The 14,643-nt window shown below is 40.3% G+C and overlaps 1 protein-coding gene across 4 annotated transcripts in view; it reads right to left on the bottom strand.

The window, feature by feature from the left end:
• LOC129733861 (uncharacterized) overlaps window positions 1-14,643 on the bottom strand; it is a 263,164-nt gene that overhangs the window by 169,449 nt on the left and 79,072 nt on the right. The gene's annotated exons all lie outside the window — the stretch shown is intronic.

The following is a 14,643-nucleotide window of genomic DNA, read 5'->3' on the forward strand; positions in this document are numbered from 1 at the left end:
CATTGTAAGGAAGTAGAAGATTGTGACCCACCCAATTAGTGCTGCTACTATATGCCTCATCATGCCATTTTACGTCCTACGAGTTCTACTACCAAGTTGAGGGTGATGTTTGATGCTTCAGCGAAGATGTCGCCTGGTAAAGTGTCACTCAACGAGGCTCTACTGGTAGGAGGAATCGTTCAAAATGACCTGTTTACTATTTTGCTTTCATTCCGAAAGCATAGAGTTGCCTTTACCGCCGATCAATCCAAAATGGATCGACAGATCCTAGTAACACCTTCTCATACCTGCTACCAGAGAATCTTTTGGAGAGCCAATCAATCAGATCGGCTTCGAGTCCTAGAATTGACCACAGTTACTTATGGGACAGCATCTGCATCATTTTTAGCTACTCGATGTCTAACTCAACTCTGCGAGGATGATGGTGACAAGTTTCCACTTGCCGCAAACATAATTCGTAACGATTGCTATGTGGATGATATAATTTCAGGAGCTAGTACAATCCAGACAGCTACCGAATGCGTTCGAGAGATACAAGGGTTACCAGGCTGTGGGCAATTTTCCATCCATAAGTGAAGTTCAAATGAACAAGCAGTAATGAAGCTTATCCCTGAGTGCGATAGAGAGAAACTCATCGAATTGGACCATTCTTTGGTCGGTGGATTTGTGAAGGCACTAGGTCTGGAGTCCTGGTGATGACGAGTTCCGATTCATAGCTAACTCTTCAGAGAACACTGCTACTAAGCATCGAGTTCTATCCGAGATTGAAAAGATTTTCGATTCACTCGGACTCTAATCTCCAATCATCATCAAGGCAAAGCTGCTAATGCAACAATTGTGGCTTGATAAACTTTGCTGGGACGAGAAACTACAAGGAACGTTATTGACCGACTGGCAAGAAATTCAAGATGCATTTCCTAGAGTGAGTGAATTTCGAATTCCTCGATACATATTCTGCACTGGATTGCCGCATTTGATTTAAATTTTTTGTTTTGTGATGCATCAGTCGTCGCTTATGGGGCTGTTGTATACGTTCGCAGTCTGTTTCATGATGGCACAGCACAGCTTCGAATCCTATGCAGCAAATCTAAGGTCGCTCATATTAAACTTCTGATTATCCATCGCAAGGAGCTTTTAGCTGCTAGGTTACTGTCCAAACTCATCCTGAAGGTTGTCGATGCTTTGAAGCTTTCATTTCAATCCATCGTTCTATGGTCAGACAGCCAAGTAGTACTAGCGTGGCTGAAGAAACCGTTGGACACAATTCCAGTATACGTAAGAAACCGTATGGCTGATATAAGCAAGGTCACAAACAGTTTTTCATGGAATTATGTTCGCTCTAAGGGACCATACTTAAATGAAGTAGCATTTATGGGGCAGGGTGGCCAATCAAAACCCGAAATGAAATTCCCGGTTTTTTCCCGGCTCACTCAAATATTTTGCCCGATTAATTGTACTTCTGAATTCTATAGTTTTCCACAAGTTAAGGATTAAAAAAAAACGTGGCTTTCGATTTACATCATAATATGCTCAAAGTCACTACTTAAACGTGTGCAGCCTTATTGGGTTCAAAAATCAAATAGCAAAAATTCGAGGAATGTGGCGGACTCATCTTTTTCGAGAGAAAATCTTGTCTACGAGTATTTTTTAAACAACGCATATAATACTCATTACCGGAGACTCCAAGGCCAAATTAAGTTTGAAGGAACCACTCTTACCTCAAGCATATAAGAATCAATATATAAAAGAATTATGTTACACATTTCTTGCAAAACAAACTTCAATTTAATCGGGCCAATCAGATTTTCAATACGCTTCAAACATATTACTTCAGCAGCGCACGCATCTCCTAATCCATCAGTGCTGCCTTTTTATGGATGTCCGCGAGAAATTTCGCCTTTTAAGCTTCTATCGCTTTAATGGCACTGGCGTTTTTTCCGGGCTTCTTCATCTTGATTTGACTGCTCCTTCTTCTTTGTCTTCATCAATTCAACATCAACGACTTGGTGATATCAATTTCGTACACTTCACCGGCATCCTGTACTGCATCGTACACCAAGCGCTAATCCTTGTGGCATTGCCATGGGATATAATCAAAGTCCTCTTAATAAATATGGTCAAGTTCTTGCCTGAACCGGCCATCAGATCTCACTACGGTGGTAGGAAATCAGTAATGTCTTCATCGATTGCATAGCGCCTGCACTCGAAACAAATGCACCATTTTGCACGCCGTCATGGAAAATCCGACTGCGACCATAAGATTGATCGGAAGACAACTGAGAATCACCCTTACAACTGTGTCTCGGCTGGTAAAGTCGTTTAAGGAGTCCCAGGCGACCGAGCGGCGGGCTGGAAGTGGAAGAAAATCGAAGACAGCTGAAAGATGTTGAATCATTTCAAACGTATTCCGAATCTCTCGATTCGCGGCGCGGCCATGAAGGCAAAGTGTTCCGCCTAGTTCGTTTACGTTACCAAATCACAGTTTGATGTTCCAGAAGACCTAAGGAAGAAGAAAGTGGACAAATTCGCCAAAAAATACATGCTTTGGTGATAAACTGAGTAAATCGCACATCACAACGGTACCATCAACAGCGAAATGTACCGCACCGAGTGCCTCCAGAAGCGTCTATTGCCCTTTCTGCGGTCCCACGGAGGCGAGGCATTATTTTGGCCGGTCCTGGCATCATGCCATTACGCGCGATCGATGTTGGATTGCTATAGAGACAATAACGTATTTTTTGTACCAAAAACCACCCAATTTCATAATGAAAGCCAAAGTTCGAAAATCGTCCAAGCTATTTAAGATCGAGTTTGAGTTGAGATAAAAATGGATGAATGTGATCAAGAAGGTCGACTCCACTGTTGCGCAAAATAGGGATGGGCGAACAGCTCACGAGCCGTTCATATGAACCGGTTCTTAGAAAAGAGCGAAAGAACGAACGGCTCACGAAAAAGAGCCACGGTTCTTCGAGCGCACCAGAACTGATGGGTTCGCGCGAACCCGAAGTTCACCGAGAAAACACGAACTGTCAACGCTCGTGAATCATTGTGAACCACGAGCCGTTCATATGAGTCGGTTCAGAACGGTGAGTGAGTGGTTCAGAACTGCTCTTGCAAAAGAGCCGTTTCGCCCACCTCTAGCGCAAAAGGTTATGCGGGGTCATTTGTATTTGTATTCCTTTTTCCTTTTTATCCCCGTAGGACCGTAGTGGTCGGGGTTTGTCCGTAAGGCCTATAGATCTTCAAGCGATTATGCCGGACGGATTGGTCTATGGTGAACCATTTAAGCACCGGGCTGAAATCAGCTATCATAATCTGCTCGTCAATCTGAGATAGGCAGTTTGAGACGGTCATTTGTTCTACGTTGTTTGTCATGTCGTATTTTGTGTTTGTTTGGGTTGAATTTAGGGTTATTGAGTGTTCAATTGTCCGTGGGCAGATAGAATGTATATATGTGATCAATAAATTACAGTGGCGTCGGGTCCACCTGTGCAACATGTGCACTGCACAGATACCCCCTATTCCCTAATATCCAAGCATGTGCAATTATCGAAATATTATAACCTACAAAAACAAGTAAGCACACTAGTGAAACCCCTCAATTAGAAGCATCAAACACTTTGGTTTGATTTTCCTATTTCATTTAAGGAAAAAGAACTCGAATAAATGTTTGGTGCACATGTGACGATATCAGCAACACGAAACCTCTGATAAGTTAAAATGTGAATATCTTCGTTTAACTTTCGTGTGCATCATCTTACGTTGAGTTTGGCCTAGCATTCTTCGCCGTAGAAGACATCTTCGGTGTCGCTTAGACCATTGAACTCAGAAGAAACCAGTGAAATACCTATGCTGTCGCAATCAGATTCGCTATCACTCAGCGCATAATCCGATTCCTGTATGTATATATATATATACACTTATATCTCTTCAACGATAGGACAGTTTTTTACTCCTGTATTTAGTATTTAGTCACCAAGACTCTGTTATTTACCCTATTATGAAAGGGAGAGGATAGGATTAGAAGCCAATTTTGTATAACTGATTTTTAACATAAAACATAACAAGAAAAAAAAAGATAAATAAACGAATAATAGTAATAAAAAAATAAAATAAAAAAAAAGAATGAAAATAAAAATAAATAAATATGAATTGTTATTAGTTCAACGATGCAGGCTTCTGGTAAGTTGGGATGTTGTCAGGGTTTCCATGCTCTCATTCGTCCCCGTGTAACTGGATATGAGGCCTATGAAGAGACAAGAACATAAACAACAATCGCTTCTCTATCAGACCTTATCCGGACAAACCAAAGTGCAGTATCTTTGTGATATTGTTCCCATAAAGTCCTGAGTCAAAAGCCATCATTTATTTTATAATTTATAGCATTTAATTTTTTAAATTTACAATTCACGACTTAAGAACTTTGTTTTTGATGTTTAGAGTGACATAGCTGTTGTTCCCGGTAAATTGGAAGTTTTGCTCACAAAGATACTGTTGGTATGACTCAATTGGCTTTTGGTCTGCAACATCACAACTAAGTAACACTCGTGTGCATCTTTCATTGATTTGTAAAGATGCAGACAAGCCCTGGGACCTAGTATGCAATCAAGCATCCTCAAGGTTTTACTTTTGCCCAGGGCATTTGTATTTGTATTCGTATTTATTTCTACAATTTATCTGACCAATGTCTTAATAAATATTACAATACTAGAGTTAAGTTCATAAAATGTTCGTTCTTTTAATCTTCTGCACGAATTTATTAACGGATTCGTTGAAGTCAAACAAGTGCTCAACACAAGCAAAAGCTCTTACACAGGCGGTGACGGGCTCATTATAACCGAACGATGTGCGATGAAAAGGGGTCTGCAGAAATCCAGTTGAACGCAGAGCGCGTTGTGATGCACGAAAGTTTACGAGAGACAAAAGTTCGGTGAGTCGATTTCTCCATGGAGTAATTTGGCTATAAACACAGCTTGATGCAATCGGCGACGGTGCTCAAGTGTATCAATTCCGATCAAGCGGCAGCGATCTGGATACGAAGGTAAGTTAGCAGGATCACGCCAGGGGAGCTCACGTAACGCAATCCGGACGAAGCGTTTTTGGATACGCTCAATCCGCAAGTTCCAAGTAAGTTGGTGAGGAAACCAAACCAGATTGCAGCTCTCGACTAGTGGGCGTACTAATGAACAGTAAAGCGCTCTTAGGCAGTGCGGATCATTAAAATCACGGGCGAGTTTAGATATGAAACCAAGCTGGCATGTAGCTTTCGAAATTATCGTTGCGTGATGTAGGTGGAATGTAAGTTTTGTGTCAAGAAGAACATCTAGATCCCTTACATGATCAACCCTCTTCAGTTCCAATCCGTCGATGCGATAGTCGAAGATAACCGGGTTTAAAATACGATGGAAGGTTCTAACTACGCATTTGGTTATACTAACTATAAGCCGGTTTTTTCGACACCAGCTGGTAAATACATTCAAGAAATTTTGTAGACGACGGCAGTCTTCGATAGTTCGAACTTCCAGAAACAACTTCAAATAATCTGCATACACCAGCTTGCAGCCATCACCCAGCAGCAGTGTCACGTCATTGAAAAAAAGTGCAAATAGCAGGGGCCCCATATTACTTCCTTGGGGAACTCCTGACTTGTTAGTAAACTGCGATGAAATACTAGCACCAAGTTTTACGCGTAGAACTCTTTCTCGTAAATACGAGCTCAACCATGCAACGAGCTGGTGGGAGGCACCTAGGCGTGAGATTTTACGCAGAAATATTGAGTGGTCCAAACGATCGAAAGCCGCTTTGAGGTCGGTGTATATCGCATCAACTTGAGCTTTTTGTTCTATCTGTGAGATGCACGACGAAGTGAACTCCAACAAACTGGTACAGACAGAGCGGCCCGGCATAAATCCATGCTGTGTGGTTGAAATATAGTGCTTAGTGCAGGAGAGCCAGAGCCGGATTAATGGGGGGGCCCAGGGGGCCCGGGCCCCCACATTTTTGGGGCCCCCACAAATTGAGAAAAAGATTTTTTCTCTTTGAAAAATGAGATTTAATCAAAAGTTCGATTTACAGTAAAAAAATTTGATCAGACCATTTCAATCTGACACTTTCTTTCAGTGTTATTTTTTCGCTAGCGCCAATATCACAACTACATCCATAAGAGCTCACCTTGGATCAGGGTTGCCACATTTATTTTTGTATTTTTGCTCGAAAATGTCTGTATTATCTGTTTCACGGGCTAAAAAATCTATATAAAAAATCTGTATCCAGCAAACTAAAAATGTTGCATGAAAATCTTCTTCCTTAAAGAATATATTGAAACAAATCACCATTTTTTGCTTTGGCCTAATTTTTTATTGGTTCCAAACTTATAATCAGGCGAGTTAATCAAATGTAGTAACTGAACACGATATTGCTTATTTATCTTTACGTGATGTTCATGCATGTTTTTGTTAATTTAATTTTAGTAGCTCCTGCTTGGTTAGCAACGTAGCTTTTAGCTTTTAAAATTGAGCTCATAAGCTTAGGGGCCATGAGATTTCTGGCTTTAGACTTGCTGCAATAATATATTGGAAATATGCGTTCTAAAAAGGCCGAAGAATGTGGAATTATTGAAAAAATTCGCACAAATGATCTCAGTAACGGAAACATGAATTTACCATTGGCATTGTGGCGTCCAACTACTCAGACCAAGTTAAGTCATCTGTTTCATCGAATCTTACCGGTCAAAAAGTTTGTTCTTAGCGAGTAAAACTCGTTATTCATGTCTTGTCGATCAGTTACTGTTACGAATTTTGGAAATCAAATTATTTAAATTTTCAAATTTCACGAATGTTTAGAATTGAATAAAGCTACCGTTTTTACAACAGAATCGATAAAATCGAACAGCTTTGCAATTTGTTTCACAAATTTTAAATAGAAATCCCGTCAAATATTTCGAAACGTTATTTTCCGCCTTCGTCCAAGCCTCATCCCTCTTCTTCTGCAACGATACTAACATAAACAGCATCAGGTTTTTTCACAAAAGTTTGAAGGCGTTGAATTGAATTTAACCTTCCACAAAATTGATTTCATTTCGAATAGCAAAAGATTCTGTAAAATCTGTATTTTTGACAATATTCTGTAATTCTGTAATACAGATTCTGTATTGCTTTTTTAGTTTAAAAATCTGTAAAATACAGAAAAATCTGTATATGTGGCAACCCTGCCTTGGATTCTCTTGGAATGACACACATTAACACACAATTTGAATCGAACCAGCGCGCATGGGAGATAAAGCAGAGAAAGAAAATAACCCACAAGTTTTTTTAATGCATTGCTTTTGCTAACTTGTCCGAATCAGGAACACCAGATGTGCTTTGCAAAATGCAGATTTTCTGAGTTCGTGTGCAGATTTTATTGACCTGCAGATGTGTGTAGTTTTTTCCTAGTTTCTGTAGATTATTGTCAGAGTCTTCTTATATTTGCGCAGTCTTTCTCAAATTGTGTGCAAATTTTTGCCTGTGAATCGCAATTTTTTCAAATTAGGTTTTTTTACAGGTGTCAAGAAAAAAAAATCGAAGATGAAACTAATTAAAAATAGGTTGCGTACGACTGTGGAGAATGAAAGGCAGTCTTAGCATTATTAAGTTTCGAGTACGAGTATACTGAAGGAGTTGAATGTTGATTATTTAATTAATAAGTTTTCTGCAAAACAACACGTAAGAAAAAAATTTAACAAATTTTTGATAACTTTTCAATAGCAAATAAATGTTTTTAACTCGTACGATAAAAAAAAGGTTTTGTTTTATTTCGGGGCCCCCACTATAACTGGGCCCCGGGCCCCCACAATCGTAAATCCGGCCCTGAGGAGAGCATATAACCGCTTACTATGATCTCGAATAGCTTAGACCCAGCAGAAAAGCTAGTGATGCCACGATAATTTCTAACGTTTCGCCGGTCGCCGGATTTTAAAACGGGAAGCATCAACGACTGCTTCCAAACTGCAGGAAACTTTCCTTGCATAAAAGACTTGTTAAAAATGTGGCATAACGGAACAGCAAGAGTGGTAGCACAACGACTAAAAACAACAGCAGGAATTCCATCAGGACCTGCCGAATATGACCGTTTCAATTTTTTTGCTGCAGCCAATACCATATCGGTCGAAATCGTAAAGGTGCTTAGGTCGACTAAACCGGGGGGAACACCAGATGCCGCTGATTCAGCCTCGGAGTCAGAGGCAGCTTCATCAGCAAAAACGGAAGCGAAGAACTTTGCAAACAGCTCACATGACATTCCGATGTTGATTCATCATTGTCGAAACGTACATTCACAGGTACGGAAGAACATTTCCTTTTGGTGTTAACAAAGTTCCAAAAGTTTCGCGGATTCCTTCGAAGGTCGGTCTGCAACCGTAGCACATATGACCTGTACAGTGTGCGATTCAAATGACGATATTCATCACTATGACGTTGAAAATCAGACTTCGTAAGCGCAGTTTTCAATCGGCGATATTTGCGCTGAGAGCTATTCTTTAGCCGTTTCAATTCACGTGACCGAAGAGTCCCCAAGCAGGTGAATTAGGACGCTTCACAAAAGGCAGATTAGAATGTAACCACTGAACAATCACATCACAAAAACGGTGAGTCAGTTCGTCAATATCGGTGCAGGTTAGCAGACTCTCCCAATCGAAGTTTAATAAATAGTCAGACAACGCAGCAAAATCTATCCTACGATAATTTAGCGATCTATTTCCTACCTCAACACGTGCACGAGCTACATCGCTACTGCAAGTGACAGGCAAAGTAATAGTGAGGGGCGGATGGTGTAGATCGACAGGAAGCAGTGGCACAACGCTGCGTTCAGTCGATACTCTGCAATCAGATGGACAAAACACTAAGTCGAGTATGCGCCCTAGATGGTTCCGCTGGAGATTTGTTTGGCATAAATTGTAGAAATCCATGCCGTCTACCAATGTAGCACTAGCTGCAGGGAGATGAGCTGGCAGAGTCGACAGTTCATTCTAGTCGCGGTTGATTAAAATCGTCACAGATCAGTACGATACTGTTATCACCTCTTTTATCGTACAGCTCACCCACAGAAGCGATATGCTTTTCGATGACGTCAACTTTGTGACTTCTGTCAGGCGGAATATATACACCGCACAGTAGCAGTTTCGTTCCTCTTATTCTGGTGCTAACACATACTTGCTCTAAACAGTTACCATTTACCGTCTCGATCAATGAGCTAGCATGACAATGTGCCACCGCAATTAATACTCCACCAAAGCCAGATTTGTTACTGTTTTGGGAGCTGCGGACACAACGAAACACGTTGAATGATGATCCAAAAAGCTGAATAGAATTGATCCGATCGTTCAAGCCAGTTTCAGTTAGAATTATAATGTCAAGATTAAAGTCACGGGTCACAGCCAGAAATAGCTCATCAATTTTTGTACGCAGTCCGCGCACATTCTGGTAGGCGATTTGGATTCCGCTTTCATTAATGATGTCACGCTGCAACACAGCATTATTCAGTGCAAAAGAGTTAGAACTAACAGACAGATACTCGCCTTTGGTGGAAACCCATAAGGGAATGGTGCAAGATTTCAGCGATGGAAAGGAAATTGAATAAAGTAATTATGCCGGAACACAATTTATATGTATTAGTTCATTCCCTGAAAGTTACAAGAAAATCCGAAATAAATAAATTCTCGACGAACACTTTTGTCTGGTGCGTTTTTTCGAGTACAAGCCTTACTCAGCAGTATTGTGTTCTCTTGGCGATATTCAGTGGAATTCCCGGTTTTTTCCCGGTTCTAAACAATTCCCGGTTGTTTCCCGGTTCTCCCGGTTGGGTGGCCACCCTGATGGGGGTAGGAGGGATATCATCATTTTGTGACAAGCTGTGGGTTCTAGTAAAATTGACGTAGCATTTTTTTTACAGGATGCATACCGTGAGGCGCCCTAATTCTGTGTGGCCTTCAATTCTGCGCACTTCGCATCAAATTGTTGATGCCGTTTAGTAAAAAAGGAAACATGAGCCGAAAGTTGACAGTTTATATATAGGAAATCACTTTCAAACGACATTTTTTTAAATCTGCTTTTAATTATTATTTTTTTAATATTTTAATACGAAATGCGCAGAATTAAGAGCCGCGCAGAATTAAGGCGCTTTGCGGTACTAAAAATACACTAAAATATTGCACAAAGTATTGTAGCGAGGTCTGTCGAAATGTGGTATTCTGAAATCTTCTAAAAGCTCTGCTACATAAACAATCACTCGGATTCCTAAACACACAATCAGTTTTGAAAACAAAAATCGTTGCTTTTTTGTGGCTTTTAATAGTGAAAATTACAAGATACTCGTTTAATTTCCGAAATAGTTTCTGTGTTTTCTGTAGACATGGATCATACTAAGTTGTTTAAACACCTTTACTCCTTGTACCAAAACACAAGCCCTTCGGAGCAGAAGATGCATTCACAAGTCTATAAGTTGTAAATAAATTGAATTAGACACGGTTTTTATTTTTTCGAGTTTCTTTTTGTATGTATGTCATACGTACTTCGTGAAAAACTTAAATTAATTCACCTAGCGGTCATACCCAGCCTTTCTCACTCAAACTTATTATTTGTAAAATTAGATTTACATGAACGCTTAAGGTGAAACCTCATTGAATCCAAAAATGGCCGACTTCGAGTCACTACTTCGAATTTTCAAAAGCACAAGACTCGGAAATACTCATTGCGTTCCCTATGAAAATTCTATTTTATGTTTGCTTCACCACAGCAAACATAAAAAAGCATTTTCACAGGGAACGCATTGACTATTTCCGAGTCTAGTGCTTTCGAAAATTCGAAGTCGCCCATTTTTGGATTCAATGAGGTTTCACCTTAAATCCAATTAAGGTATATGCACTCTTTGGGTTATAGAATATTGATGTTGTAATTGAAGCATAAAATATGAAATATGACGTAATGTTAGTGCTTAAGAAACAGCTAAATAAAATAAATGACTCTTAATTTCGAACAATTTGATAACAAGCTATAGCGGGAACGTTCAAATAGTACGATACCACATTTAAAGCAGTGTTGCGAAGCTCGCACTCTTTCAACCTGTACTATTCACACGCGAGTATTCCTTTGTACTACCACACACGCATGAGTTTTCTCATGTCGATTCCTACCACACATCTTCGCCCGCACGGCAGCGTTGCTTCGAGAACGTGTGGTAGCCAGTCAGCCATCGTTTGCACTCGCATACTCGTACTCGCAGATGGTACTTTATTCGCGAGTGCTCACCATCATGCCACGGTAAAACAAAGACGATGTATTAACCGAGAGTGCGAGTTGGTAGGCGCATAGGTGCTACGTGAACGAATAATGCGATCGTGTTTTGCTTTCCACTTACACACCGATCGAATCCATCATTGGGTTGATGGCATGAAATATTATTTCATTCAGGGATACGCTACCAGATGTGCAGATTTGTCTGCAAAATGCAGATTTAAAGAGATCGTTTGCTGATTGATATAAATATCCATCAGTATTGGGTGAAACTTTAATACTCGGAGCTAGAATTGTTTGCACTCTCCAACGTCGCTCTCTCTGCGGCATCTATAGAAAGTATACTTTAGTGCCTATACAGAGAGCAATTTCGGGATAAGTCCATGAATTAATCTCATTTCGTACAAGGTTGGACACAACCAATATCGATAACTTAATGGAAATGTGTTCCTAGCCGATTAAAAACCTGACGAAGTTTCTCTTTTAACTTGTTACGCAACGATACATTTAAGTAAATGGTTTTGTTACAAATGTTCCTCTGGTTTGAATTTATGCGATTAAAACATTGTTTTTAGTTCTGCAACATTCCCTTTTTTTCTAGACCGACACTGAATGACATGTTGAGCCCAGTTTGCTACGAGCTGGACATTTCATAATTTATTCTAAGCAAATAATTAAAACGATTGTTTTGATACCTTTCCTTATTTTTTTTTTACAAACGCACTCATTTTTATGAGTCGAATATCTACAGGGTTAAGTGTGTCAGTTGATAGGCAAATGTGTGTTGATATCTGTATTTAATATTTAGGTTTAGCAATTACATTGAATGTTTAATATTGTAAGCGAATATTATCAAAGAACTTACGAAAAGTTGTATGTCAAAAGAGTAACTATTTTTTACAATTATTCCATTGAACCGTAATAGCACAGACACCTGAAACTTAAATAGTTCTTATATCTAAAATAATTGAATAATTAAATGTCATCAATTCGAACTTAATTGATATTGATAATCTCAATCGTTCCGGGTAGTTACTTCCGTTGTGTCCACTCGCCCGGTCTTAACTAACAATAGATAGGTGGAATCTCTTAACGCCAGTAGTCCCCTCGTCTGGAAGGTTTAGCCTTCTTGTTCAAAGTCTCTCCTAGTTTTATTGTCGTCCGTCATTTAAGTTATCTCCATCACACAAAATTTCCCAATGCATCATCAATCGATTTTCTTCTTCTATTTCTTATTGGGCCATAAGCTATATTAAATTAATCAAATCTCGTTTTCATGAAGTCTTTTGTTCACTATATAATTTTCCCATGTTAACATTTGCATTTAACAGAACAAAAAACAAATGCTGTTCCAATTTCTTTTAACTCTTTATTTACCATTACCACCTTCAGGTCATTCTAGTCCTTAGAATTCCCCAAGTTTTCTTTTTATTTAACTGTTATCGGCTGGGTTCCTCGTCCCTCACGCCTTCATTCGTATTTAAATTTTTCCAACTGTGTTATGCCATTTGACCGCTATCCTCAAAGGCTGTATATCTCTTTCAGCGACTTTTCGTATTTTTGCACGCCATTTCCTTCTTTAAACCCTGTCAAGCCTCTTGAAACCTGTCATTGAAAGGCTCTTGATATTTTCGGCGATGTTGAGTTTTGATTCGAATGGGCAGGAATCTAGCATACCGAACTTCTTTGAGCGCAAATATGTTAGCCGCTGAGTAGCTAGCTTTGCTCACAGGAGAAATGAACTTTCTTACGCAGGGGAGTTTGTCCCGGATGAGCCGCTTATTGAGCGAAATTGCCGAGATGAAATTTCATCAACGCGCGTACCGATTTCAAGAAAGCGTGAACTGCTTGCAATAAAAGTCACCTTTTGCGATCGAAAACTTATTTATTTTACCGAGGGAGTACACAATTAACACATGCTCTTTACTTGACCATCTAGACGCTACTACTTTATTGAACAATTTCAGATTTCGATCAGCGAGATCGCGCCTACAGATTATCCGTTGCGGCCTAATCTCTGTGTGCGTGAATCAGTAGAGATGATCAGTTTAACCGATATCGTTTGCCTATCATTCACGTTTAGGGTTCTAATCCTTTATAGCATGATACAATTTGTTATACAAATTCCAATCTTAACATTACCGGCCCCCTTGAACTGGCTTCAATCTAAGCATACATAAACTAAAAAATACATTAAACATTTACGAACTTAATTTATGTCAGTCATTCCTTCTGCGGGCTCGAGAGATTTATCTGCGTTGCAATTTTGTCATCTGGCAAAGGACAAACTCGGCATACAGGTCGCTTGTAAATACCATTAGCAGTTTTCACGGTTACTACTCGAATCACTCCATCGCTGCCAGGATGCACGTCGGTGATACGAGCAAAAGGCCAGCATAATGGTGGCATGTTGTCTTCTCGCAATACAACTATGTTGCCGATTCGAATTGAAGTTGGCTGGATACCTTTGCTGGTTGCTTGAAGTTCAGATAAATATTCGTTGCTCCACCGCTGCCAATATTGTTGAAACATTTGTTCTCGCTGCTGGTAGTGGATCAGGCGGTTTTTGGGCGTACTTAGCAGGTTTCGGTCAGGCAGTGCCTTCATAGTGGCTCGCTCCGATTAAGAAGTGTCCAGGAGTGAGAACATTGAGGTCTGAAGGGTCATCAGATAACGGAACTAATGGGCGAGAATTCAGGGCTATTTGAACGAGAAGTGTGGAGAGGTTTTCGTGAGTGAGCTGATGGGTGCCTATTTCTCTCTTCAACGCACTCTTAACAGAGCGTACTGCTGCCTCCCACAATCCACCGAAATTGGGGGCTCTTGGGGGAATAAAATACCAATTGATGGCTTGCTCAGAAAATTCGTTTCCAATTTGCCTTTTGCTTATTTCGTCGTTGAATATCTGGTATAGCTCGTTAAGCTCGTGCTTGACTCCAGCGAAGTTTTTGGCATTGTCAGTGTGAACATCAGATGGAACTCCGTGGTGACCAGAAAAACGCCGAAACGCCGAAAGAAACCCAGCTGTCGATAGATCACCTACCAGTTCGAGATGCATTGCTTTCGTGGCAAAACAGACAAAGACTGCAATATACACTTTGGGAGCAGCGGCGCGACGATGCGGGGGCTTCGTGTAAAACGGGCCACAGTAATCAATACCAGTAACAGAAAAGGGCCGACTTGGGCTTACACGGGCCGAGGGAAGCTGCCCCGTAGGTTGGTCAATGGGAGACGGATTGCATCGGAAGCAACGAATACAGCTTCGCAGTACAGAGTTTACCGCACGTTTACCATGAATAGGCCAATATTCCTGTCTCATAGCCGATAGCGTAAGTTGCCGTTCGCCATGAAATGTTTTGCGATGAAAATAATCGTT

This window comes from Wyeomyia smithii, chromosome 1, assembly GCF_029784165.1.
Source record: "Wyeomyia smithii strain HCP4-BCI-WySm-NY-G18 chromosome 1, ASM2978416v1, whole genome shotgun sequence".
Taxonomy (NCBI): Eukaryota; Metazoa; Arthropoda; class Insecta; order Diptera; family Culicidae; genus Wyeomyia; species Wyeomyia smithii.